The sequence below is a fragment of the Pan paniscus genome, chromosome 16 (genome assembly GCF_029289425.2).
Source record: "Pan paniscus chromosome 16, NHGRI_mPanPan1-v2.0_pri, whole genome shotgun sequence".
In the NCBI taxonomy this organism is placed as follows: domain Eukaryota; kingdom Metazoa; phylum Chordata; class Mammalia; order Primates; family Hominidae; genus Pan; species Pan paniscus.
Window position 1 is genome coordinate 24206034 of NC_073265.2, and position 25760 is coordinate 24231793.

The window sequence follows — 25760 nt, forward strand, 5'->3', positions numbered from 1 at the left end:
ATTCCTAGTGTAGTAGGCCTTCAAAGAACTATTATCATTTTTAATTACTCATATTGAATACAACTTTAGGAAATGATAGGATCCCATTTTAAGATGAGGAAAATGAGGCTATCAGAGACGTTAAGGAACTTAATGTCACACAGTTAATAAACGATAGAGGTGCGATTTGAACACAGGTTGTCTAATACCAGACCTGCATTTATAACTCTGCTGCTTCCCAAGTTATAGATATTTCAGCATTTTATGTAGTCACAATTGAAGACCAAATATATAGTTACAGACTAAGCTGGCATGTTATTACTGAATAAGATGCTAAGGTATCTACTAAAGATTTTAAGTGCAAAAGGCATTAGAGAAGAATTTACTGTGGATTTTTTGCAGGTTCTGATTGTAATTGTATCACCTTGAGAAAGGAGGAAATGAAAGCAGATTATCAGGCATACTTTTTTAACTCTAAGCAACTTTTTGCATTACTTTCTAAGGACCATCAGCAACAAAAATCAATGGTTTCTAATGTTGATATATTTTTCTCTACCAAAAAAATTAAAGCAGCTGAGCCAACAAAAAGTCTCTGTTTTGGATGTGTTAGCATGAGGAAATGGCGAATAGGAAATGAGCTTTTGCTTCTCATGTAGGAACCCTGAAGGAGTCAGATTTGGGAGGGGTTGAAGTCTGCTTCCAACAGAAGCAGGGGTGGAGAAGGGAAAGGAAAGACTTCTGGTGTCCTAAATGCTAGTCCCAAAGTGGGGATGCTGTTTGTCCGGATAACCCTTGTAAATCTGCTCCATTCTGCAGCTACTCCTGGGAAACTTAACTCAGCCAAATAATGCAAACAATTGCATCCATCATCAGCCACATCAGCCTTAGGAGATACATCCATATCATGAGAAAACACTACCTGAAATTGGGGACCACTGGAGGGTGAGATTCGTTCTTTATCCATTACCTGCAAAACAAATTGGTCTTTGCATGGAGAGTCTGAATATATATTGAGTGTGAAAGCAGTTAGGACTTGAATAGGTTATTCTCCAAGGCCACATGCCCCATGTCATAACCTCCCCCATTTACCGTGAGAGCTATCTCAGGAGCCTTCTGGAAAAAAAAGAGAAATTAACATGAATAAGAGTAATCAAGGAAGATTTCATTGAATATGTGAAATTTGAACTAGCAGTAGTGGATAGACTATGAATAAATAAAAAATGTGGGGGCAGGACAACATGGTAGGGCAGAGGTGGCAGGGTGAAGAAAAGATAGTATGAGAATGAAAAATAAAGGGGGTGCATGACATACGTTTGAATTAGTATCTTAATGCTGCAGCTTACTAGTTGTGTCCTTAGAAGTTATTTAACATAGGCTGGGCGCGGTGGCTCACACCTGTAATCCCAGCACTTAGGGAGGCCGAGGCGGGTAGATCACGGGTCAGGAGTTCGAGACCAGCCTGGCCAACATTGTGAAACCCTGTCTCTACTAAAAATACAAAAATTAGCCGGGCGTGGTGGCACGTGCCTGTAGTCCCAGCTACTCAGGAGGCTGAGGTGGAAGGATTGCTCTAGCCCAGGAGGTAAAGGCTGTAGTGAGCCGTGTTCATGCCACTGCACTCCAGCCTGGATGACAGAGCAAGACTCTGTCTTAAATAAGATGTGCCACTGCACTCTAGCCTGGGCGACAGAGCGAGACTCTGTCTCAAAAAAAAAAAGAAGAAGAAAAGACATATCAGGTACCAAGCTCTAAATATTTACTTCCAATTATATAAAGATGAAGCAGTTAGGCCCTGAACCCTAAATTAGTTTCTAGCCCAGAGGGGAAAATAACATACAAACAAGTATTAATACAATATGATAAGAGCAGATATATATAGGAGGAAAGAACATCTAAATCTGCCTGGGGGTTCCAGGTACAGATGGTCCCTGAGCTGCAGCTTCAATCAGCCATCTATCCATCCATCCGTTCTGCATATATTAAGCACTCGCTGTGTATCAAGTCCTGTTCTAGGCAAGGGGGACAGAGTAGCAGACAAAAAGTCAAAAGTCCATGTCTTCATAGATTTTATATTCTACTGAAGGAGACAGACAACAAATCAAATAAGTTAAAATATATAATATGTTAAATATTAGTAAGAACTGAGGAGAAAAGCACAGAAGAGGGCTGTGAAGATTTGGGGGTGTGGGTGGGGATGTTGGCATTTTAGTAGATGGCCAGAGATGGCCTTAATGAGAAGTTCTGTGATTTTTTTTTTTTTAATACAGAGTCTTGCTCTGTCACTCAGGCTGCAGTGCATTGGCACGATCTCAGCTCACTGCAACCTCTGCCTCCCAGGTTCAAGTGATGCTCCTGCCTCAGCCTCCCAAGTAGCTGGGACTGTAGGTGCCTGCCACCATGCCCGGCTAATTTTCGCATTTTTAGTATTTCGCATTTTTAGCAGCATGTTGGCCAGGCTGGTCTTGAACTCCTGATCTCAGGTGATTCACCTGCCTCGGCCTCCCAAAGTGCTGGGATTACAGGCGTGAGCCACTGCACTCAGCCTAGTTCTGTGATTGTTGAGTTGAAACCTGGTGGAAATGAGAGACTGCCTTGACCATGGGAGACAGTAGGAGGCAGGGATAAAAATGAGTAGTAACTTGCTTAGTGGGCAAGAGAGTGTGTTTTTGGAGGAGGGTGGGGAAAGGAAAGATAGGCAGAGAATATTCCAACCACAACAGACACACAGTGAGAAAAGGCATGGCAAACAGGAAATACAAGTAGTTGCTGGAGTGTGAAGTACAGGTTGGGAAAGTGGGGAGTGGCAGGAGAGTCACTCATGCAGGAAATAATTTGGAGCACCTACTGCTCACCAGGTTCTTAACAAGAAGCTCAGAAAGTTGTTATATGCAAATGTTTTCTTTTTAAAAATTTTCTTCTTTTTCTATCTTTTATCCAAATAATTGTACTTGATTCTCTAGTTTCTCTTCAGATCCTATAAATCTTTCATCTTTTACCAAAATAATTGTACTTCAAAGGAGTCCATAATTTTAGGATATTTTGTATGTTTTTTGGAATATTTTAAAAACAGAGTTTTTTTTTAACTTTTTTTTTTTTTTTTTTGGAGATGGAGTTCTGCTCTTGTTGCCCAACCTGGAGTGCAATGGCACAATCTCGGCTCACTACACCCTCCGGCTCCTAGGTTCAAGCGATTCTCCTGCCTCAGCCTCCCGAGTAACTGGGATTATAGGCACGTGCCTCCACGCCTGGCTAATTTTTTTTTTTTTTTTTTGTATTTTTAGTAGAAACGGAGTTTCACCATGTTAGCCAGGCTGGTCTCAAACTCCTGACCACAGGTGATCCGCCCACCTTGGCCTCCCAAAGTGCTGGGATTACAGGCATGAGCCACCATACCCGGCTAAAAAACAGACACTTTTTGAAATTGACTTTTAATGGTGTTAAAGCTGCCTTCTGCCCTAAGTGACAGGCTGGCAAGGAGCTCACATCTCCTGGTTCCATCCCGTCTCTCTTATCTTTCCTTTCTCCTCTACCCATTCCCTCTGTGGAACAACCTACAAAGTCATCTGCTTGCCTTCTGCAGATAGTCCACCCAAATCTGTACCCCTCAGGTGTTAGTTTCTACCCCCAAGCAACTGTCAAAGAATTTTTTCAACAAAGAAATCCTTCTTTCTTTCTTTCTTTTTTTTTTTTTTTTTGGAGATGGAGTTTTGCTCTTGTTGCCCAGGCTGGAATGCAATGGCGTGATCTTGACTCACCGCAACCTCCGCCTCCCGGGTTCAAGTGATTCTCCTCCCTCAGCCTCCCGATTAGCTGGGATTACAGGCATGCGCCACCGTGCCCAGCTAATTTTGTATTTTTAGTAGAGACGGGGTTTCACCATGTTGGTCAGGCTGGTCTCGAACTCCGGACCTGAGGTTATCTGCCCACCTTGGCCTCCCAAAGTAGAAATCCTTATTTCTTAAGATGATTTTTGGTGAATAGAACCCTCTCCTTCCCATCATATACTGTACTTCCTTGAGAATAATACTTGCAACTTCTTGTACATTGTGCTACACAACTTCTGAGAGCATGTGGTGTAGGAGTGGGGGAGCTGGGAGCAGGGAGAGGGTGGAGGATAAGTTGAGATCAGAAGATGAAGCACAATACGGCTGTACTGTATTTTACTTAGGACAGTTGGACTGTCTACAGCTCACAGGCTAGCCCCATTCTCCTAAAGGATTGCTGGAAATCTCTAAAGCTCTATTGGATTTCTGGGTCTGGTTAGGTATTGCATTGTTCCACACCCCGACTCCTGCCCCACTTCCTCACTTCCCATGTGTTGGTTCAAATTCGGTAGTATTGAGGTTCCAGAGTTACCTGGAAGCAGGCAGAAATCCCCCATAGGGTTTTGACCGTACTTGTTCATCCTTAGAGTCAAGACCAACCTCTCGACCCCACTGAATGCACCCCTTGTAACCACTCAAAGGGTCCACCTTGCCCACTGCCTAGACAGAGCTAATTTATCAAGACAGGGGAATTGCAGTAGTGAAGAGTTTAATTCACACAGAACTGGTTGTACAGGAGACTGGAGTTTTATTATTACTCAAATCAGCCTCCTCGAGAATTCGGGGATCAGAGTTTTTAAGGATAATTTGGTTGGGGCAGGGGCAGTGAATCGGGAGTGCTGATTGGTTGACTCACAGATGAAATCACAGAGAGTTGAAGCTGTCCTCTTATACTGAGTCATTTCCTGGGTGGAGGCCACAAGACCAGATGAGCCAGTTTATTGATCTGGGTGGTGCTAGCCGATCCATCAAGTGTAGGGTCTACAAAATATGTCAAGCACTGATCTTAGGTTCTACAATAGTTATGTTATTCCCAGGAACAATTTGAGGAGGTTCAGAATCTTGCCACTTCCAGCTGCATGACTCCTAAACCATAATTTATAATCCTGTAGCTAATTTGTTAGTCCTTTAAAAAAAAAAGCAGTCTAGCCCCCAGGCAGGAAGGGTGTTTATTTTGGGAAAGGGCAGTTATTGTCTTTGTTTCAAAGCTAAACTATAAACTAAGTTCCTCCCAAAGTTCATTGGGCTCACACCCAAGAATGAACAAGCACAACTTGACGGTTTGAAAGTAAGATGGAGTCGATTAGGTCAATCACAATTTTCTCAGTTGTAATTTTTGCAAAGGCGGTTTCACTCTGACTCTTAGGACAAGGGTCTGAGCCAACCAAGGAGGGTGGGAGGAACGATAGTTTTTGCTTATGGAGTCAAGTGAGCTTGACATTGTGACTTTCTCCTGTTTCTGGATCTTACTTTCTGGAGGCTGGTGATAAGAGTTCTCACAGGTAGAGTCTACCAAAAAAAAAAATGCCCTTCTTCACAAAAGCCAGAACAGACTAAGCATTTCCTTTCTCAGTCCCCATCTGCAAGTAGTGTTGTGGGCTTTAAGTCTGTCTCCGGTGTCTGCCAGATTCTAGGGGTAAATATATGAGATGTTACTGATCTCTTCTGGCTTCCCAATTAGGTAAATACTTAGTAAGCATGATTTTTATTTAAGGTCCCGGGCTTTTTTGTTGTGTTCTCTGACCCAAAGTAAGAACTTACTTACCTTATGATCAACGGTTTTAGTAGTTAGAAATCTGAACTCAGGTGGCTAAAGGTAATCTTCCTCATTGACAGCTCTGTATGGCTGGAATGGTGCCTCTGTTTCTAACACTAAACAGTTTTTTTTGGTTTTTTTTTTTTTTGAGACAGTCTCGCTCTGTCACCCAGGCTGGAGTGCAATGGTGCAATCTCGGCTCACTGCAACCTCTGCCTCCCGGGTTCCACCAATTCTCCTGCCTCAGCCTCCCGAGTAGCTGGGATTACAGGCACACGCCACCATGCCCGGCTAATTTTTGTGTTTTCAGTAGAGACGGGGTTTCATCATGTTGGCCAGGCTGGTCTCCAACTCTTGACCTTGTGATCCACCTGCCTCGGCCTCCCAAAGTGCTGGGATTACAGGCGTGAGCCACTGCGCCCGGCCTGAACAGTTCTCTTAATACTCAGTCTTCTCTCTCCCTCCCCTTTAATGACTTCTTGAAGAACAAGAGGTGGGGAGGATATCTCAAGTTTTCACAGGAAGTTTTGAGCTTATCCAGCAATGCTTTGCTTTAAGTTCCTCCCATAGCAACTTGTTCCAACAAGCCTGATTTTTCCAAATGGCTTCCCAACAGCAAAGTAGAATGGTTTGTTTCTAAAGCCTCTTAAATGTTAACACAAATGCAAAACAAAGGTCATTTCTCCTTCCAGCTGTTACATTGTCAGAAACTTTACTTACAAATCCAGGCAATTTATCACATTGCCAAGTATTGTTAAGCATTCAGGTACTCAGCGTACCCTGAGAGATGCATCGACAGGTTTGCAATCAAATAAATTCCTGATTCTGGAATTAATTAATTCAATTAATTATTAATTATTGTTCACACCTCCACTGACACCCTGTAATATTAATATTTTAGGGGAACATAAAAATCTTCCTTTCTTCATTACCTAAAAATGTCTGTATTTCTTGTGGCATAAAGCATTCACTAGTAGTCCTAATAGGCAGTGTCAAGTTTAGAGTCTAATCTATAAGCCTTATAGTATAAGGGACTCTGTCTCAGTTGAAGAAGCAAGCATGATAGAAACCTTTAATCAGCCCTGTAATGAGTTGAAATCTGTCCTGTGTCCCTTAAAAAGATATATTCCAGTCCTAACCCTGAGTAGCTTTGAATGTGGCTTTATTTGGATAAGAGACTTTGCAGATGTAATTAAGGATTTTCAGTGTGAAATCATGTAGGTTTTAGAATGAACCGTAAATCCAATGACTGGTGTCCTTATGAAAAGCAGGATATTTCCCTGACCCCTTCATGGGCAGAAACTGGAGTACACAGGGACTAGAACTAGCTGGCCACTTTGGTGCCGGCAGGGGCAGACTCAATTAACTTGGTCCCTCCGGGATCTACCCCTTGCTGGAGGGGAAGCACAGATGAATAGGTTCAGGAGCTGGCGTGAGCATTTTTGGGCACCAGCAGGAGCAAAACTCCATGCAGCCCCCACTGCAGTGGCTGGGGGGTTGTCTGTGACCTATGAAGCTGCAGAAGGAGTGTTTCAGTGCCCTTTTAGCTTTGCAGTCTGTGGACAGCAGTGGAGGGTCAGTGTGACAGCCTTTTGCACCTGCACTCATGGCACCCAAATTCTTGTCTGACATCCAGGAGGAATGAGGTCGCATGAATGACTTGAAGATGGTAGATGTGGATTTTTTTTTTTTTTTTTAACGAGATGTGCTCTTGTGGTCCAGGCTGGAGTGCAATGGTGCGATCTCGGCTCACCGCAACCTCAGCATCCCCGGTTCAAACGATTCTCTTGCCTCAGCCTCCGGAGTAGCTGGGATTACAGACATGTGCCACCATGCCTGGCTAATTTTGTAGTTTTAGCAAAGACGGGGTTTCTCCATGTTGGTCAGGCTGGTCCCGAACTCCCGACCTCAGGTGATCCGCCTGCCTCGGCCCCCAAAGTACCAAGATTACAGCTGTGAGCCACTGCACCTTGCCAATTTCTGTTATTTTATTTTATTTTATTTTATTTTATTTATTTATTTATTTTTTGAGACAGAGTCTCGCTCTGTTGCCCAGGCTGGAGTGCAGTGGCGCGATCTCGGCTCACTGCAAGCTCCACCTCCAGGGTTCATGCCATTCTCCTGCCTCGGCCTCCCAAGTAGCTGGGACTACAGGTGCCCGCCACCATGCCCGGCTAATTTTTTGTATTTTTAGTAGAGACGAGGTTTCTCCATGTTAGCCAGAATGGTCTCGATCTCCTGACCTCGTGATCCACCCGACTCGGCCTCCCAAAGTGCTGGGATTACAGGCATGAGCCACTGCGCCTGGCCCTATTTTATTTTTTTTTGAGACAGAGTCTTGCTCTGTCCCTCAGGCTGGAGTGCAGTGGTGCAGTCTCGGCTCACTACAACCTCTGCCTCCCAGGTTCAAGCAGTTCTCCTACCTCAGCCTACTGAGTAGCTGGTATTACTAGCATGAGCCACCACACCTGGCTAATTTTTTTGTTTGTTTGTTTTAGTAGAGATGGGGTTTCACCACGTTGGCCAGGCTGGTCTTGAACTCCTGGCCTCAAGTGATCTGCCCACCTCGGCCTCCCAAAGTGCTGAGATTACAGGCATGAGCCACCATGCCCGGCCCAATTTCTGTTATTTTAAACCACCCATTTTAGGGTACTTTGTTATGGCAGACCTATAAACTCATATCAATCCAATTTTTTTTTCATTCTGCCAATGAAAAGAGTCAAACTCTGTAAAATATTTGAAGAGATTCATCTTGAGCCCAAATATGACTGACAATGGCCCGAGATACAGTCTTAAGAGGTCCTAAGAACATGTGCTCAAGATGGTCAGGCTACAGCTTGGTTTTTGTTTGTTTGTTTTGGAGACAGAGTCTCGCTCTGTCGCCCAGGCTGGAGTGCAGTGGCACCATCTCAGCTCACTGCAACCTCCGCCTCCCAGGTTCAAGCAATTCTCCTGCCTCAGCCTCCCGAGTAGCTGGGACTACAGGCGCCCGCCACCACACCTGGCTAATTTTTTGTATTTTTAGTAGAGAAGAGGTTTCTCTGTGTTAGCCAGGCTGGTCTTGAACTCCTGACCTCAGGTGATCTGCCCATCTCGGCCTCCCAAAGTGCTGGGATTACAGGTGTGAGCCACCATGCCTAGAATGTTTTGTATGTTTTAGGGAGACATAAGACATCAAGCAATACATGTCAGATGCTCATTGTTCTGGTTCTGTCTGGAAAGGTGGGACAACTCGGAGTGGGGGTTTCCAGGTTATAGGTGAATTCAAATATTTTCTGATTGGCAGTTGGTTGAAAGAGTTAAGCTATTATCTAAAGACCTGGAATTAATAGAAGGGAGTATCTTGGTTAGAATTAGGGATTGTGGAGACCAAGGTTCTTACCATGTGGATGAAGCCTCCAGGTAGCAGGCTTTAGAGAGAATACATTGTAGATCAGGGGTGTTCAATCTTTTGGGTTCCCTGGGCCACACTGGAAGAAGAAGAATTGCCTTGGGTCACACATAGAATATACTAAAAAAAAAATTGCAAGGCCCAGCACAGTGGCTCACGCCTGTAATCTCAGCACTTTGGGAGGCCGAGATGGGCGGATTGCTTGAGGTCAGGAGTTCAAGACCAGCCTGGTTGACACATTGAAACCTCGTCTCTACTAAAAATACAAAATTAGCCGGGCGTGGTGGTGCATGCCTGTAGTCCTAGCTACTCAGGAGGCTGAGGCAGGAGAATCGCTTGAACCAGGGAGGCGGAGGTTGCAGTGAGCCGAGATCGCACCACTGCACTCTAGCCTAGGCAACAGAGCCAGACTCCTTCTTAAAAAAAATAAAAATTGCAAAGAAATATCATAATGTTTTAAGAAAGTTTACAAATTTGTGTTGGACCACATTCATAGCTGTTTTGGTGCGTGGATTGAACAAGCTTGTTGTAGATGTTCCTTATCAGACTTAGAAAGCTGTCACGCTCTTAGTTAATTGTCTCCTGGATCAGGGAAAAGACCTAGAAAAGGAAGTAGATTCTCTACAGAATGTAGATTTCCCCCACAAGAGACAACTTTGTAGGGCCATTTCAAAATACATCAAAGAAATATATTTGGGGGTAAAATACTTCTATTTTTTTCAGGGCCTACCATCTGTCATGTTGGTATCTTATTGCTACAGTCTGTTTTGTCAGTCTTAAAGTCTCTGTTTTAATGTTAATGCTGGTCAGCTGTGCCTGAATTCCAGAGGGAGAAGAGTGTGATGAGGCACGTCCAACTCCCCCTTCCTATCATGGCCTTAACTAGTTTGGAGGTTAACTTTGGAACGCCCTTGGCTAAGAGGAAGGATCCAGTCAGTTGGTTGGGGGGCTTAGAATTTTGTTTTTGGTTTACAGTTGCCTCAACAAACATTTATTGAGCACGATCATGTGCCAAGCAGAGAAACAAGAAAATCCTTGTTCTTACAGAGCCTATATTCTGATAGTGATGGTGGTGGGAAAGAGAAAATAAACAAGCAAACAATAAATAAGATAATTTCTAATGGTGAAAACGACTATTAAGACAGAGTGATGTGACAGAGAATATTGAGGTATGGTGGGCTTCTTTAGATTAAGTGGTCAGGGAGGCAGGTCTCTGAGGAGATGATGTTTAAGCTGAAATCTGAATAAAAAGAAAGAGCTGGTGACCTGAAGATCAATCAATGGGAAGAATGTTGCAGGCAGATGTTACAGCTGGTGCAAAGGCTCTTAGGCAGGAATCACCTCAGTGACTGAAGAATAGGTAGAAGGCCAATGGTGGCCAGGCGTGGTGGCTCAAGCCTGTAATCCCAGCACTTTGGGAGGCCAAGGCGTGCAATCACCTGAGGTCAGGAGTTCAAGACCAGCTTGGTCTCTACAAAAATACAAAACAAAACAAAACAAAATTAGCTGGGCATGATGGCAGGTGCCTGTAATCCCAGTTACTTGGGAGTCTGAGGCAGTAGAATCACTTGAACCTGGGAGGCAGAGGTTGCAGTGAGCCAAGATCGTGCTATTGCACTCCAGCCTGAGCAACAGAGTAAGACTCCGTCTCCAAAAAAAAAAAAAAAAAAAAAAAAGAAGGCCAGTGGCTCAGGAATGGTGAGCAAGGAGAAAGTGGTACAAAATGCAAGGAGCTCTGAGAAGTGGTAGGGGTCAGATCCTATGCAGTGTTGTAAACTACAGTAAAGAGTTTAGATTTTATTCTAAATGCAATGGGAAACATTTGGAAGACTTTAGGAAAGAAAAGTGGTCTGATTTATATGTGTGGGTATATATATATATATAATATATATATATATTTTTTTCTAGAAACAAGATCTTGCTATGTTGTTCAGGGTGGAGTACAGTGGTGTGATTATAGCTCACTGCAGCCTCCAACTTCTGAGCTCGAGTGATCCTCCTGCCTCAGCCTCCGAGTTTCTAAGACTATAGGCACATGTCACCCACCACACATGGCTAGTTTTTAAATTTTTTTGTAGAGATGGGGTTTCGCTATGTGGCACAGGCTGGTCTTGAACTCCTGGCCTCAAGTGATCCTGCCTCCTTGGCCTCCCAGAGCTGTGGGATTACAGGCTTGAGTCATCGTGCCCAGCCTGATTCGTATTTTTAAATGAACCCTGCTGCTGCCATGTTGGAGTTAGTTGAAGGAGTGTGGGGTTCTATTGTATCAGCTTGGCTAAACCGAAATTTTTTGTTTTGTTTTGTTTTGTTTTGTGTTTTTTTTTTTTTGAGATGGAGTCTTGCTCTGTCACCAGGCTGGAATGCAGTGGTGTGATCTTGGCCCACTGCAACCTCTGCCTCCCTGGTTCAAGCGATTCTCCTGCCTCAGCCCCCTGAGTAGCTGGGACTACAGGCGCCCACCACCATGCCCAGCTAATTTTTGTATTTTTAGTAGAGACGGGGTTTCACCATGTTGGCCAGGATGGTCTCGATCTCTTGACCTCGCGATCCACCCGCCTCGGCCTCCCAAAGTGCTGGGATTGCAGGCATGAGCCACGGCGCCCGGCCTTTTATTTTTTTTCAAGAATTTCCTTTGCTACCTGACTCAGGATTAGCAAGCCTCATGGGAGGCATTTTGCATGGTATTTGAAAGGTGAGAAGGAAGCAGTAGCTTGTTTTTACACTTGAAAGGTCTGCACAGGGCACCGGCACCCATCCCAGCTCACCCATGTTGTTGTAATCTGCTGACTCACCTTGCTGGCCTTGGGCAACATCCAGCCCACAGTTCCTTCAACTCCTGCCAGATGTTCTCCTTTAGCTTCTCCAAGTCCCGGGCCAGAAACATGTTTAGCTCCATGACTAAGGGCTGAACATTAGACTATCTGTGGAAGCTTGGAGTTACTGAGAGGTCTGTCCTTGTAGGTTCATGTTTCTCTTTCCAGATGCTAGTTGATCCTTATGTCTTCACTTTGCATTCATCCTCCCTTCTAAGTACCAGCCCCAACCTCTGGCACCAGGCACATATAGTGTTTAATCAGCTCCCACAGTTTTCTAAGGTGAAAGTCCTACAATAAGTGTATATATATATATCAATTTATTTATATTTTATATAAGTGTATTTATATATAATTTACAGTTAAAATTTTTATCAATATTTATATTTTAAATATATTTATATATATAGATTTTCTATAAAATGTTATATATTATATATTTACATTTTTATGCATAAAACGTGATTTTTATATATTTGTTTTGTTACATATGTATGTATATGTTTCTCCTGCTTCAGCCTCCAGAGTAGCTGGGATTACAGACACGTGTCACCATGCCCAGCTAATTTTGTATTTTTAGTAGAGACGGGGTTTCACTGTGTTGCCCAGGCTGATCTCGAACTCCTGACCTCAGGTAATCCACCCGCCTCGGCCTCCCAAAGTGCTGGGATTACAGGTGTGAGCCACTGCGCCTGGCTTATCCCTGTGGTTTTCTTCTCTCATTGAACACCATTGAAGAAGAGGCAAAAGTGAAAGCAGGTACTGGGAACTTAGTCCAGACCCAGAGATCCAGAGACATTGTCATGGAGATGGGGAGAAGTGTACCAATTTAAGAAATGTTTTGGAGGTTGTATTAGAGTTTTCCAGAGAAATAAACCAATAGGATGTTATATATATATATATATATATATATATATATATATATATATAAATATATATATATATATAAAATGGATGTATTTGATCTATCTATATTTATATCTATATATAGGTATATGCAAAGAGAGAAAGAAAGAGGAAAGAGAGAAAGAAAGGAAGGAAGGAAGGGCCTGCCGCGGTGGCTCATGCCTGTAATCCCAGCACTTTGGGAGGCCGAGTCGGGTGGATCACCTTAGGTCGGGAGTTCGAGACCAGCCTGACCAACATGGAGAAACCCCGTCTCTATTAAAAATACAAAAGTAGCCAGGCGTGGTAGCAGATGCCTGTAGTCCCAGCTACTCGGGAGGCTGAGGCAGGAGAATTGCTTGAACCCGGGAGGCAGAGGTTGCGGTGAGCCGAGATCGCAACATTGCACTCCAGCCTGGAGTTTTGCTTTGAAACTCCGTCTCAAAAAAAAAAGAAGAAGAAAAGGAATGAATGAAGGAAGGAAGGAAGGAAGGAGGAAGGAAGGAGAGAGAGAAAGTATTATAAGGAATTGGTTCATGCAATTATGGAGGCTAAGAAGGCTCAAGATCTGCAGTTGGCAAGCTGAAGACCCAGGATAGCTGATGGTGCAGTTCTAGCCTGAGTCTGAAGCCCTGAGAACCAAGAGAACAGACGGTGAAAGTCCCAGTCTGAATGCCGCCTGGCTCAAGACTCAAAAAAGAGCTGATGTTTCAGTTTAAGTCTGCAAGTAGGAAAAGACTAGTGACCCAGCTCAGTCAGGCAGAAGGAGTTCCTTCTATTTCCCAGGAAGCTCAGCCTTTTGTTCTATTCAGGCCTTCAAATGATCGGATGGGACTGACACATATTAGGGAAGACAATTTGCTTTACTTTGTCTCTACCTATTCCCATGTTAATCTCATCCAGAACCACCTTCACAGACACATCCAGAATGGTATTTGATCAAAAGTCTAGGCACACCATGGCCCAGTCAAGTGGACACACAAAATTTACCATCACAGAGGTAGAACTTGCAAAACATATAGATATATATTGGATGCAGGGCTGCCTTCCTATGTAGTCACACTGGGCCTCACACTTAGAAGGACCCCACAGTTGGTTTAATGCTCTGCTATTGCTGTCTTGAAATTCTTAATAATTTTTTAACAAGGAGCTCTGTGTTTTCATTTTTCACTGGACCTGCAAATTATGTAACTGGTCCAGACTGGATATAAGGAGTGAAGGAAAAGAAGCTAAAGTTATTACACTTCAATTTTTGGCTTAAACAACTGGGTGGGTGGTAGGGCACTTTGAGGTACAATTTGGAAGAGAAATGAAGAATTCTGATTTGAACATGTTAACTAAGAGCTGCCTCTTAGACATTGTGGTATTTGTTGATGGCTTCCGCAGCATTCGTTTTTCTCTTCGTGATTCCTAACTAGACCTTGTTTTCCAGGCTCATGGTTAGGGTTTGATTGGTTCCAGCTCCAGCCACCCACAAACTGTCCTGACATGGCAGGCTCTGCCCTACAGGGGCAAAGTGTCAAGTAAACATAGAAGACTAATTCTTTTTGTAATTCTCTTTACCCCTAGATTAAAGAACAAGGAGATGGCTGGCTATTTAAGAAGGAAAGGCAAAGGCTGCAGAAATTGAGCCTAACGGCTTATCAGATGGGATGGATAATTCTTTAAGTTTAAAAGAACTACTCATTTTCCCCAATATCTGTCTTTGCCATCTTCCTATCTAAGGAACCTTTCACTTTTTAGCTGGGGACATAGCTTTCTGGTATGAGAACTACACTGCTCAAACTTCCAATCAGGTAAGCTCTGCCATTTGATTATATTCTGTTTAATGTGCTGTCAGAGGAAGTGGGGTATGCAATTTCCTAGACACATCTTTAAAGGGAGGGGAAATTCCATTTATCCTCCCCTTTCCTTTCGGTTGGCTAGGTTTTCTATGTATTGACCGAAATCCTAGTAGTCTGCAGCAGAAAAGTATGCTGGTCCATTGACGTGGAGCCAGGCCAGTTCCGGACTGCCTATCTCTGGAGTTTTACAAGAAAGATAAGTACTATCTAATTTAAGCCACCACTGTTTTGGATGTCTGTCACATATAGCCAATGTTAATCCTAAGTGATATGATACTCATATAATTAACACCTTTTCTTAAGGACACCTAAATGAGTATCTACTTGCTAGAACCAAGAGTCTAATTAGAACTTTTTTTTTCTTATTCAGGCCATGTACAATTTAGTTTTCATGCAAACCACAAAACCTTACTTAACCCATATTTTGCTTTGTCTATTTTTTAAGTCCTAAAAGAAATATAGACACTTTATTAAGATCTATTATTAAAAGACCACTATTTCCTCTAGGGAAGCAACAATTGATCCACGTTTTCCTGGCACCAGCTCATATTTCATAAATCCTTGTTTAAAATTAACCCAGATCATTAAAAAACATAAAAAAATTCTTTTAAAATTACACAATAAAAGCTGCCTTCAGAGAGACTTAAAAAAAGTGAGTTTATGGGTAATCTCAGATAAGGTGACCAAATATTCAAAATCGACGAAGACAGTTCCAGTTCCCAGATTGCCAGCTGCTCTGGTTTCTGTCACAGCACACATCTTATGGTTCCAGCCAGATGTCATCCAACTTTAGGACAGGAATTCCTGTCCCTGCTCAGGAGAGCAAGCCACTGAAAATGGGAAGAAACAGTAAGAAAAGTGGAAATGGCAAAAAACGAATGAAGCTGCATTTAAAATTTTAGTTAACAATTTGGTTCATTGTTCAACAAAGTTTGAAAGCATTTGTCAATAAATCTTGTTTAGTTTTATGTATTCCACACTGTGCATGGTAACCCATTTCTGGGGTGTGATTATAATATTGTTTTTTTTTTGTTTTTTGAAACAGAGTCTCAGTCTGTCGCCCAGGCTGGACTGCAGTGGCACAATCTCGGCTCACTGCAACTTCCACCTCACCTCCCGGGTCTAAGTGATTCTCCTGTCTCAGTCCCCGAGTAGCTGGGATTACAAGTGCATGCCACCACGCCCAGCTAATTTTTTGTACTTTTAGTAGAGATGGGATTTCACCATGTTGGCCAGATTGGTCTCGAACTCCTGACCTTGTGATCCACCCGCCTCGGCCTCCCAAAGTGCTGGGATTACAGGCGTGAGCCACCGCACCCAGCCAATATTCTTAAAAAGTGATGTGGGCCTGGTGCAGTGGCTCATGCCTGTAATGCCAGCACTTTGGGAGGCTGAGGTGGGCAGATCTCTTGAGGTCAAAAGTTTGAGACCAGCCTGGCCAACATGGTGAAACCCTGTCTCCACTAAAAATACAAGAATGAGCCGAGTGCGGTGGCTCACGCCTGTAATCCCAGCACTTTGGGAGGTCGAGGCAGGTGGATCACAAGGTCAGGAGTTCGAGACCAGCCTGGCCAATATGGTGAAACCCCGTCTCTACTGATAAGAAAATGCAAAAAAAAAATTAGCCTGGCGTAGTGGCACATGCCTGTAATCCCAGCTACTCTGGAGGCTGAGGCAGGAGAATTGCTTGAATCCGGGAGACAGAGGTTGCAATGAGCTGAGATCGCACCACTGCACTCCAGCCTGGGTGACAGAGTCAGACTCTGTCTCAAAAAAAAAAAAAAAAAAAAAGAATTAGCGGGACATGGTGTGGTGGTGCATGACTGTAAATCCCAGCTACTTGGGAGGCTGAGGCAGGAGAATCGCTTGAACCAAGAGGTGGAGGCTCCAAGCCCCATTCTCACACAAGTTCTCCAAGGCTGTTGCATTTACACATGCCCAGGACTGTTGGATGGTGGGTTGTCTACAGAGGATTGGTCCATGGTAATTTACCCTTGATGTTCATTGGACAGATGATGTTTAAAGGCTAAATAAAAGTTAGCCAGGTGGACAAGAAAAGGAAGGACATTCTAAGTGGAGAGAACAGTGTGTGTAAACAGAAGAAAAAGACAGTATAGTGTATGGATTCACAAAATCTTATCTTTCATTCTGAAATCCCAAAAGTTCAAAAAGCTGAAAGCTTTTCTTAACCTATTTGTCAGGAAAACCAGACCCAACTCAATTTGAACTCATGGGTGTGCTGCATTTGTCGGGGACCCATCAGGACACAGTGGCATTCTCAAATTGGGATCACTTGAAGAAGATTTAATAAACAGATTTTGTATACAGGTGTGGGTGAGGTGCAGAAAAACCATGGGAAGCGGGGCGGGCACTCACACCTGTAATCCCAGCACTTTGGGAGGCTGAGGTGGGCGGATCACTCGAGATCAGGAGTTCAAGAATAGCCTGGCCAATATGGTGAGACCCCGTCCCTACTAAAAATACAAAAATTAGTCAGGCATGGTGACAGGGGCCTTAGCTACATGGGAGGCTGAGGCAGGAGAATCGCTTGAACCAGGGAGGCAGAGGTTGCAGTGAGCGGAGATTGCGCCACTGTACTCCAGCTTGGGTGACAGACAGCGCAAGACTCTGTCTCAAAAAAGAAAACAAACAAACAAAAAACCACAGGGGATAGTGTTGGCACAAGGGATAGTGGTGTGAAAGTGAGACAGTACCCTAGCACTAGAAAGAACAGAACTGTTATGACTCCTAGATGCAAAGAGATGAGAAGAGGGAGTGCTTCTTAGAACTCAGAAGGAAAGAGTCATGGGAAGATGACTGCCTAAGAGCAACAGTGAGTCTCAGAATGTTCTTCAGGCAAGGGAAATACCCCAACCTTCCTGGGGAACTTGATGGGCTCCCCGTTGGTTATACCCCATCAGTAGCCTGAGGGCAACAGAGTGTGAAGCTGAAGTCTAGATAGGTCAGTTTCCCATGGCACAGAGCAGGTGGAAAAGGATAGAAAATAGATCTAGAGGGGCCAAAGGAAGTGGCCCTTGCTAAGTGGAAAACCAGACCTGAACTGACCTAAGGTCATTTGCAAATGTATTCACACTTAATGTGAATATTTAGGTTTCTGGCAGAGATATTTATGTTTGTAATGATGAATTGATGTCTTAGACCCTGCTAGGTGTTGTGTACTATATGATACAAGCATGGGGTTACTTGTCAAAAACCTGAAAAAAATTATGAATTTGGAAATACCTCTGGCCTCTGGGAGCTTTGCTAAGAGAATATGGGCCTGCATATAGTAAACTGGAGACATTTTTATATGTCTCAAAGATTTTGCACGTGGGGAATGGGGTGGGGAGTTGGCAGCAGTACAATATCGAAGGCAAGAAAGGAGGTGAAAAGGTGCACTGGAGCCACAGCATTAAGGTTTTTATGCCAAGCAAAGAGGATGGACTTGGCTGTAAATGGTGAGGAATTGTAACAAGGGATTTTAAACTGGGATGACATGATTAGACACATGTTTTAGGAAGATCATGCTGGCTGTAATGCGCAGGTTGGACTCTCCTGGGCAACAGAGCACAGGAAGTCCTGGGTTTGGGATTTCTGTCATTCCTGAGCATGGAGAAAGAGGAGGGGAGGCGGAGAGGTATGAGAGACTGGCCCTAGTGATTCCCATGACTGCACAATGTGACACTTGAATGGATCATGGAGGAAGCAGAGGCAACACATACTAGAGGCAGGGAGAGGACACTCTTTCAGATGTCATCTTCAGCTCTGCTTAGCTGATTAACAAAGTTTTGCCAGCATCTGAGATGCATGTCCACGAAGAGATACTGTTCTCTTGCTTCTTGAATCATAGATTTTATTTTTAAGATTAAATAGGATTAAATAGGAACCTGCAGATATTAAGCAGCAGGAGTTATCCAGAGACTCAGCAAAAGAATCTGGACTGGTCCCCTAACTCTATGTCATGTTGTTTTCATCATACAACACTGCCATTCGATCAGTGATGTTAAATTAAATAAGCAGGAGCCACTAGCTTGAGGCTGTCTTCGTACTTTGAGTTCCTATATACTTAACAAACTGTAACCTAACTTGGTGCAAAAGAAATGGAAAGCCTAACTTAGGAGTATATTTTCTAACAGCCAAGCATCAGCCAATGACAGGCAGCCAAGTGATCAGACCATCCCCAAATAAGGCAGCCACTTAACTGTAGCCAATCAGGTGATTTTTCTACTTTGCTTCTATGTTTGGCCTATAAAAGCTTGTTGCTCACACTGCTTTGCTCAAATAAACTCTGCTAAATTTAATTTGTCTCCTTTTTTTTTGTTTGAGACAGAGTCTCACTCTGTTGCCAGGCTGGAGTACAATGGTGTGATCTTGGCTCACTGCAACCTCTGCCTCCCTCTCGGGTTCAGGTGATTCTCCTTCCTCAGCCTCCCGAGTAGCTGGGATTACAGGTGCCTACACCACCACGCCTGGCTAATGTTTGTATTTTTAGTAGAGATGGGGTTTCACCATGCTGCCCAAGCTGGTCTTGAACTCCTGGCCTCAAGTGATCTGCCTGCTTCAGCCTCCCAAAGTGCTGGGATTACAGGTGTGAACCACCATGCCTGGACTAAAGTTGTTGTTGTTGTTGTTTTTAATGGTGTGAAATATGGTGATAGTTCATATAAATATCTGTATCAGTTCCTAAAAAGAATATAGAGGAATAAAAGACCAATGCAGTAAGTATTGACTTAACAGTCCTTGGAAGGCATTTTTCTCCCTTCTTCAAGTTTTAATAAAAATAAAACCCTAAAATTCATAGCATCATGGAATAGAAGTCTGGTAAAGTGAGCAGAATAATTTATGCATAATTATAAAATAACTGGTGCATTAAGTGGTTATATGATCTGTCTCATGAGTTAGTTGGTCAAATTTTATACACAGCTTATTTATAATTAATTATTTCTTAATCTCCCTCCAATTGTTTAATGGTTCCCATATGCTTGCTTGTGCTTTAGCTTGTATGCACTTGGTGAATCTTACCTACCACAAACAGGAAGTCTGGAAAGTGAAAATTTATTTCCTTTTCACCATGACCAGCCTTGTTCAGGTAATTCTCCAGAGATAACTACTCTTAAGAGGTTTGTATGTACTCTTTTAGACTTTTTCTATTTATATCCACATGCCTGTATGTTATAGACCTTCAAAAACAAATGTTATTGCGTGCTTTTTCTATAAAAATGGTGTAATGCTATGATAATTTTTTTTTTTTTTTTAAAGATAGAGTCTCACTCTGTGGCCCAGGCTGGAGTGCAGTGGCACAAACTAGGCTCACTGCAACCTCTGCCTCCCAGGTTCAAGTGATTCTCCTGCCTCAGCCTCCCGAGTAGCTGGAATTACAGGCACCCACCACCACACCTGGTTAATTTTTGTATTTTTAGTTGAGACAGGGTTTCACCATGTTGGCCAGGCTGTTCTCCAACTCCTGACTTCAAGTGATCCGCTCACCTCGGCCTCCCAAAGTGCTGAAATTACAGGCGTGAGCCACCACGCCTGGCCTTTCTTTTTTATTTTTATTTATTTATTTATTTTTGAGATGGAGTTGTTGCCCAGGCTGGAGTGCAATGGTGAGATCTTGGCTCACTGCAACCTCTGCCTCCTGGGTTCAAGCGATTCTCCTGTCTCAGCATCCCAAGTAGCTGGGATTACAGGTGCACCACCATGCCCTGCTAATTTTGTATTTTTAGTAGAGATGGGGTTTCACCATGTTGGTCAGGCTGGTCTTGAACTCCTGACCTCAGACGATATGCCCGCCTTGGCCTCCCAAAGTGCTGGGATTACAGGTGTGAGCCACCGTACCTGGCCTTGTTTTTTTTTTTTTTTTTTTGCGATGGAGTTTCACTCTGTCGCCCAGGCTGGAGTGCAGTGGCACCATCTCAGCTCACTGCAACCTCCACCCTCTGGGTTCAAATGATTCTCCTTCCTCAGCCTCCTGAGTAGCTGGGACTACAGGCGCCTGCCACTGTGCCCGGCTAATTTTTTGTATTTTTAGTAGAGATTGGGTTTCACCATCTTGGCCAGGCTGGTCTTGAACTCCTGACCTCATGATCCACCCACCTCAGCCTCCCAAAGTGCTGGGATTACAGGCGTGAGCCACTGCACCCAGCCCAGTTTTTTTTTAATTTTTTAATTTTTAAAAATTTAAGCCATCAGTTATTAATTTTTTAAATTTAAGGAGAATGTTCTTTTTCACTTAATAATATGTTACATATATATTTTTTGGGTAAGTATGTTACATACATATTTTAATGTGTATGTATGTATGTATACAATTTTAATATGTATGTATGTATTACATATAATAATATGTTACATACACACTTTTACATATTTTTCAGGTAAGTATGTATAGATTGACCTTATTTATTTTTATTTTTTATTTTTTAGAGACAGGGTCTTGCTCTGTCACCCAACTCAGAGTCTGGTGACACAGTCATAGCTCACTGTAACCTCAAACTCCTGGGTCCTTCCGCCTTGGCCTCCCAAGCACTAGGATTACAGATGTGAGATGCTGTGCTCAGCCCTTATTTGTTTTAATGATTGGGTTCCATTGATTGCATGGATGTTCTTTAATTTTAGCCATTCCTTTACTGATGGGTAAATAGATTCCTTTTACGTTTTTTGTTTTTTAATGGCAAATGATCATTCAAATTAACATTCTTGTGCTACTTTCTTTTTTTTTTTTTTTTGAGACGGAGTCTTGCTTTGTCGCCCAGGCTGGAGTGCAGTGGCGCCATCTTGGCTCACTGCAACCTCCGCCTCCCAGGTTCATGCCATTCTCCTGCCTCAGCCTCCCGAGCAGCTGGGACTACAGGTGCCCATCACCATGCCCAGCTAATTTTTTGTATTTTTAGTAGAGATGGGGTTTCACTGTGTTAGCCAGGATGATCTCGATCTCCTGACCTTGTGATCCACCCGCCTCGGCCTCCCAAAGTGCTGGGATTACAGGCGTGAGCCACCGTGCCCAGCTCTTGTGCTACTTTCTATTAGTACTTACAGAAACTTACTCTCTAAGGTCCTTGGCTAAGGTTACATTTTGCAGGAACGAATACCTTTTTTCACTTAAACCAAAAAGAAGTCATTCATGTTAACCTATAAATACAGCAACAAAAGCATTTTATTAATTTTTATGCAAATTATGAAAGTAACCAAGGGGGTTCAGACCCAATCAAAACCATAAATATCTTGCTATTTTCACCTTTAGCTCACCAGTCTCAGTATCTTAAGCTAGGTCATTCTGGTGATTACTTTTAAATTTCTTTGATCTTCGTTGGATCATATCTTTTCTCCTAAGAACATCTGAGAGGCACAGACCTGAGAAAGAATCCCCAGGCTGAAGAGGTAGAAGTTGGCAGAAGTTAAAAGCAATGTCTCCACAATGGAGAAGTGACATGCTAAAGGAACCTGGCATCCAGACATTTCCTAACCCCCAATCCCTCCTTACATATGACCTGCTCTTAGAGGAGTACAGCGTGGTGGTTAGGAGTATGGACTCGGCAGCCAGAAATCCTGGGATCTGTTGCTTGTTAGCTGTGGGCCTTAAGCTAAGAACTTAACCTCTCTGTGCCTCAGTTGCTCCATCTGTTCAAATGAAGATAACGATAATGAAGATGATATCACCTGCTGTGTAGGATTGTTATGAAAAATCAAGAATTAATATTTGTAAATCACTTACAGGGTCTGGCACATAATAAGTGCTGTGTGGGTGTTTGTTAAATAAAATAATATACAATGACATAGGCACTGTGGTTGTTCTTCCTAGTCTCCTAAAGAAGCAGTTGTTTCTGAAACCTTCCCAAACTCAAAAATAGCTGAAGTTGCTCAAAATATGTGAAAATCCCTCCTCTTCACCAGCCCCTCAACTGTAGAGGCTTCTTTGTGCTCACAGAAGCCCTATATTTCAGTGGTCTGTTCTGGATGTCTAAACTTCTCATAAGAAGTGATATTTTATGGGGCCCGGCGCAGTGGCTCACGCCTGTAATCTTAGCACTTTGGGAAGCTGAGGCAGGTGGATCATTTGAGGTCAGGAGTTAGAGACCAGTCTGACCAAGATGGTGAAACTCCGTCTCTACTAAATACAAAAAAAACAGCCAGGAGTGGTGGCACATGCCTGTAATCCCAGCTATTTGGGAGGCTGAGGCAGAAGAATCGCTTGAATCCTGAAGGCAGAGGTTGCAATGAGCCAAGATCGCACCATTGCACTCCAGCCTGGGCAACAGAGCCAGAGCAAAACTGTCTCAAAAAAACAAACAAAAAAAAGATAAAGAAGAGGTGATATTTTATTTACATTAAAAAAAAAATGGACAGATACTGGGTGTCTGATTCCCAGACAGTTGTTAGCACATTCTTTGTGTTCAACAAAACATTCTAATAAGAAGAGAAGATTTGTAAAAACACATAGAAGAAATTGATTAACAAACATAAGTACAGTGAAAATTATCTGGATTCTGGCTGGGCACGGTGGCCCGCACCTGTAATCCCAGCACTTTGGGAGGCCGAGGTGAGTGGATCACTTGAGGTCAGGAGACCAGCCTGACCAACATGGTGAAACCCCATCTCTACTAAAAATACAAAATTAGCCGGGCATGGTAGTGAATGCCTATAATCCCAGCTACTTGGGAGGCTGAGGCAGGAGAATCACTTGAACCTAGGAGGCGGAGGTTGCAATGAGGCAAGATTGCACCACTGCACTCCAGTCTGGGCATCAAGAGAGAAACTCTGTCAAAAAGAAGAAAGAAAGAAAGAAATTGATTAGGAAACACAAGTACAATGAAAATTATCGGGATTCTGGCCGGATATGTGGCTCATGCCTGTAATCCCAGCACTTTGGGAGGCCAAGGTGGGTGGGTCACCTGAGGTCAGGAGCTCAAGACCAGGCTGGGCAACATGGCAAAACCCCGTCTCTACTAAAAATACAAAAATTAGCCAGGTGTGGTGGCAGGTGCCTGTAATATGGGAGGCTGAGACCCAAGAATCGCTTGAACCCGGGAGGCAGAAGTTGCAGTGAGCCAAGATCACACCATTGCACTTCAGCCTGGGTGACAGAGCAAGACTCCATCTCAAAAAAAAAAAAAAGAAAATTATCTGGATTCTCAGGAAATGTTTGATTTGCTGAACATAAGAGAAAATTTTAGGAATAGAAAATAAGAGAAAATTCATTGACAGTATATATTTATATCCTATATTTTCAAATGTTAATATTATTACTGTCAGAAATAATGCCACATTTTATTTATTGAAGAGCTGATTATCCAGATCTGAGATTTTACATATCTTTTTTTTCTTTTTTCTTTTTCTTTTTATTTGATACGGAATCTCGCTCTGTTGCCAGTCTGGAGTGCAGTGGCACAATCTCAGCTCACTGCAACCTCTGCCTCCTGGGTTCAAGCGATTCTCCTGCCTCAGACTCCTGAGTAGCTGGGATTACAGGTGCTTGCCACCACGCCCAGCTAATTTTTGAATTTTTAGTAGAGATGGGGTTTCACCATGTTGGCCAGGATGGTCTTGATCTTGTGACCTCGTGATCTGCCCGCCTCAGCCTCCCAAAGCGCTGGGATTACAGGCATGAGCCACCGCGCCCGGCTGAGATTTTACATTTTTTTTTTTTTTTGAGACGGAGTCTCACTCTATCACCCAGGCTGGAGTGCAGTGGCACGATCTCGGCTCACTGCAACCTCTGTCTCTTGGGTTCAAGAGATTCTCCTGCCTCAACCTGCCGAGTAGCAGGGATTATAGTTGCCGGCCACCACACCGGGCTAATTTTTGTATTTTTAGTAGAGACAGTGTTTCACAATGTTGGTCAGGCTGGTCTCAAACTCCTGACCTTGTGATCCACCTGCCTTGGTCTCCCAAAGTGCTGGTATTACAGGCATGAGCCACCGCACCCGGCCTTACATATCTTTTATTACTATTTTCTTCCTACACCATCCCTGCAATCTCCTGTATTTTTATCAATTACAAAGCATGTGGAGTCAGGTGTGAAATTTTTTTCTCTAAATATGGTTAGACTTCTAAGGCAAACCGTGTGGTTCCTGACTTCCTCTAAAGGAGGACTAATGGATCACTCCATCTGGGGGGCATCCCCATTCTCTGGAGTATTTTGACTATAGCCTTGAGTTAAACACGTGGTTTGGTTGGCTGTACATCATGATTTAATTTCACAAGAATCTTGAATGTCTCATTTCCTCATATTATCACTAAAAAGATTTGAGGGGTTGACACTGGCTTTCAACCTCAGCTTCAGCACAGAATCCAAATTGTAGGACTTAGGGAGTATATTATGGTCTAAATATTTGTGTTACCCCCTTCTCCATTCATATGTTGAAATCCCAACCTTCAAGGTGATGGTGTTGGGAAGTGGAGCGTTTGGGAAGCTATTAGGACATGAGGGCAGAGTTTAGTGTCCTTATAAAAGAGGCCCAAGAGAGACAGGTCCTTGCCTCTTCTACCATGTGAAGACTTAGCCAGATGGCACCCTCTATGAACAAGAAAGCAGGTGCTCACCAGAAACAGCACCTGCTGGTATGTTGATCTTGGACTTCACTGCCTTTAGAATTGTGAGAAATACATTTATTTTGTTTATAAGCTACCCAGTTTATGGTATTTTATTACAGCAGCCCAAACCAGCTAAGATGGGGAATTTTGATGCTGAAAGAGGGAGGGAAAATTAGAATGCTGTGGGTAGCCACTGATGAACCCATGGACAGTTAGCTTTCAAACTTTTAGACTATGATTAATATACTAAGAAAAGACACTACAGCAGATACAACTGTAGCCAACTTACAGTTGGGTATTTTATGTATTTGTTTGTTTCTTTTATTTCTCACCTTGTTCCAGAATGTGAAGCAAAGCTATCTTATTATTTCTCTTCCAGGACAGCATCAGGAAAATATGAAGCTCTTGTTTCTTTTCTTTCTCCTTGGCCTGCAAAGGCCTGTGTTTAGCTCTGTAATAATTTCTTTTCAAACTTGAGTTGCTCAGGCAACTACACTCTTTGCTCTCTAACTTGACCCCATTTCCTGATGAATGGTCTTTTCATTTCTTTGCTAAGACCTAAAGGTTTTTACATTCTGCAATTTTCTCTGCTAAATAGCTCTAGGCATTACTGCTTATAAAATCATAGACAATCATAAAACCTTAGATTTGGAAGGAACCTTGGAGACCATCTAATCCTACCCCCTCATTTTACAGTTAAAGAAATTGAGTTCTCAAGAGGGTAAATAACTTGTT

At 43.1% G+C, this 25760-nt stretch overlaps 1 long non-coding RNA gene across 1 annotated transcript; it reads left to right on the forward strand.

Moving 5' to 3' along the window:
* The first annotated feature begins 18 nt into the window (after positions 1–18).
* Positions 19–23611, forward strand: LOC134729063 (uncharacterized). The gene is made up of 4 exons (XR_010109895.1): positions 19–5305; positions 14218–14444; positions 19490–19581; positions 21826–23611. It is a non-coding gene; the product is annotated as an uncharacterized LOC134729063 (long non-coding RNA).
* Positions 23612–25760: the final 2149 nt, after the last annotated feature.